Source organism: Palaemon carinicauda, chromosome 8 (assembly GCF_036898095.1).
Source record: "Palaemon carinicauda isolate YSFRI2023 chromosome 8, ASM3689809v2, whole genome shotgun sequence".
Taxonomy (NCBI): Eukaryota; Metazoa; Arthropoda; class Malacostraca; order Decapoda; family Palaemonidae; genus Palaemon; species Palaemon carinicauda.
This window is the reverse complement of record NC_090732.1, coordinates 76,633,171-76,636,993: the sequence shown is the minus strand read 5'-3', so window position 1 is coordinate 76,636,993 and position 3,823 is coordinate 76,633,171.

The window sequence follows — 3,823 nt, the reverse complement described above, 5'->3', positions numbered from 1 at the left end:
CACACACACACACACACATATATATATATATATATATATATATATATATATATATATATATATATATATATATATATATATATATATATATATATATATATATATATATATATATACTTATTTTTCAGTTGCTACTTTTTTTCGTAAGAGGGACCAAGTAGACACTTTCCAGGGAAGGGGGAGGGGTTCCCCTTTAACCCCCCTGCCCCGGTCATTTCGACATTGAGAAAACAGGAAAGTCATTTCTGTTTTAAGGGTTGTGGAGACAGGCTGCTTGTAGACTCATGATACAGCCTGTAAGATATTGTATAATTGCCTGAGATTTATTTGATACCCGTCAATGTTGTAGTAAATTCTGCTAACCTAATTCATTATAAGTTGATTTGTAAAAGATAGCAGCAGTAGAATAAAATAGCTGCTGTTGATGGAAGGCCCATAAGTAACGAAATTTAAGTATTAACTTTACATAATAGATAATCGATGATGGATATAATAGATACTGATGACTGCAAAGCACCTTGTATACAATCAGAATTTATTATTTCTTATTGAAAATAACTTATATTGAGGAAGATGAGGACGCTGTCACATTCTGGCAAAGGGTTTTAAAAATTTGTTTTATTGACAAATCATAGTCTCAGAACGACATAATTTTCAGAATTTTTGTCATGAAACTATGATATACCTATTTTCCCATAATGAATTCTCCTATAATTTTTCCTGAAAATACACATGAATAGATGGCATAAGCTCGAAATGATTCCGAATTAGCCCACCTATGGGGTGCTAGATGTAGGTCTCTTGACCGGGTAAATTACGCAAGGTAGATGGGTGCTTAACAAGCGAAAAATGAGTTACTATCCGTGAAGCTCTAGTTCAGGTTGTTCGAGCAAAAGCTATCCATACCAGCTCCTCAGCCTATCAGGGTATTAGTTAAACCACAATTTCTACAGCTGGTGCCGTGAGTAGGAAAAAGGAAAAACCAAATATTAAAATATCTCGGAAATAAAAGTTTGATTGTCTTTTTAATCACTAACTCATACAGCTGAGGAGCGATACTCATGGATTCCTAGATATTTTCTCTCATTCTTTAGATTTTATTTCCTGAGCTTCTTCCTCTATCCCCTGATTCATTATTTGATATTTGTGTTTCTTTCCATCATTATTTATTCATTTATTTATTAAATATTATCTTTAAAATGAATGCCCTTCTGCCTCGGTGCTCGTCTTAGGGCGTCAACTTTGGTTCTTAGCTTCTCACTGTGCTTCCATAAAAGAAATCTCTCCCAAGCGGCAGCAGAAACACCTTCACTTGACCATTCCAACTTGGAACTATTTGATATTTGTGTGACACCAAGACAAGATATTCATTAGCTGGATTCCGGAATAAGGCATTTGGAGATCAGAATTCCATTTTCCTCTATCTTAGTTTTTACAATCTCCATCGAAGTAAAAGAAAATTCCATTGTGAAGCATGCTTCCATGAATAAGTGGTGCCCCTCAGATTTTTTATACAATATATATCCCATTCCTTTATCATTATTCCAGTTAACGAAAATATCTCAGTCGATTTTAAAGCAACTGGTTAAATTTTCCTACAGAGCATTTAAGGTATATAGAGGAGTATAAAATATAATGATCAAACTATATACAGCCGGACAAACGTTGGTAAACGGACCCTTAAGGAAGCAAATCCTCCAAACACCCAAAAGCAATTATAGTTATTTTCCCCCAAAATCACCCATTATTTGGATAAGCATTTGATTCTAACAAAATAATCCCGTTATTTAAATCCTGTAATAACTATCTCCAATTTTGCCATTTAGTTTCGGTAATTATCAAGTGAATAAAGCACTTACGATAAAGATTGAATTAGCAATGTTGTAAAGATTTTACAATATATGTTTAAGATTTTAGTTCAAATGGCAATGCTAATCCTTCAAGGCCAAGATTGCAGACGGTGAGATGACAAAGCTCAACAATGGGAATGTGAAATAAATGATGAATAAAGGGAAAGTGGCTTAGAGTCTAAAGACTGAAACAGTGCATACCCCTAAATCTGAATAATTTGGGAAATATTCTACAATAGAGTATCCTCACGTATTACGAAATGTTACATTCAATGAATATCTATAAACTGTAAGTAGTTTTTAGCAGTCAATCTAGAATCTGAAAAATAACGATAAGCTTTTGGGAGCATAATACAATCATTTCTATTGGAAACATTGTATAATAATGACAAATAATATTTTGATATACATAAATGCCTAAAAAGGAGTTTATGTGATGTTACATTACTTCACTAACTAAAGTAATCTCAAACCATTTGATCTCTCTCTCTCTCTCTCTCTCTCTCTCTCTCTCTCTCTCTCTCTCTCTCTCTCTCTCTCTCTCATTTCAATGCTTCCGCTAACAAAGACAGCCGTTTACTGTCTTTGATTCACCAAGGTTGGAGAAGGCTCCGCCCATTTCGTAGCAGTAGTAAGAGGAGCAACTCGTTGTCTGTTTTGTCATGGGAACACTAGAGACATCTGACGAAATATTTTCCCTGAGTGTCGGCGTTCTTTTGATTCTAACTGTACATACATTAGAGTATCTTGTAGAAGATAAAGAAGTTCAAAGGTTCATCTGTTTCAACGTCAGAGGCTGGGTTCCTACATCTTAACCTTTTATATATGAAACTAAGCAACGTTAACCCAAGATTGGTAAACCTGTGCCAATTGGCATCATCCTTTTTTTTCACTTTTGAGTTTCCCGGTCAATTGCGCCAGAAATAATGATAATAGGCAACTGCTGGAGGTTCCTACAGGCTGTCTACTGCTAAAAGATAGTGAGTGAATGCACGATTTTGTGCTCTCCTTCCTCATGACTGTATGGTGAGTAGCAGTGTATCCATTTGGCACATGACTTCCGAAAACGTTATTTGTTTGCAAAATAGATAATTAGGTAGGATGCCATGTTGAATCATGTAGTAGTGTTGTGCTGGTACATTGGAGAGTTTTTTTTTTTTTTTAGCCTAAATATGCCTTGTGCATACCTATCATTCCCAAATGACTGTATAAACAGTAGGGTATATATTTCCTCCTTTTTTGTTGAAGGTAGTGGTAATGGCTGTGAAGCGCAAGCTGCAATAGATTTATATCGAACACAAACATTTTGGCAGGTTTTTTTTTTCTGCTGCACATATATATTGACAGTATTTTACAGCATTTTTACAATACTTTCACAAATTGTATACTCGTTTCTATTTGTTTCAGGCTGTTTTCTTAGGCTGCGTGATAGTAAGTAGCTGTAGTCTTTCATCATTGTCAATTTTATTTTTTTAGATATCTCACAATGTCATTTATTTAAGTTAATTTTTATTCATTTATAGTTTTATAGCCTTAAGAGGTCTTATTTTGTACCTAAGAAGCATTCAGTTAAAATAAATCATGTTCGAATATTTTTTTTTTTCTGCAGTGGTGCCAATTGCCACAGTTCTTCTTGTAAGGTTACAAATTGGTGGGGTTTCAAATAGCTCCCCTAAAATATCAACATTTTGTTTTTGTTCCAGGCACCCCATTTTTTGTGGCTTTTAGGGTCGACAGTTGGCCGTGGTGATCGTCGTTGCTTATTGTTTAAGAAGTTATGAATATTTTTGCTAAATTTCATATTATTCCCAGGACCAGAATAAGTATTTTTTTAACTATCTCACAATGTCATTTATTTTTGCTATTTCCTATTCATTTACAGTTCAATAGCTTTAAGAGATCTTATTTTTGAACCTAAGTAGCATTTAGTTAAAATAAAACATGTTTGAATATTTTTTTTTTCTCCAGGGATG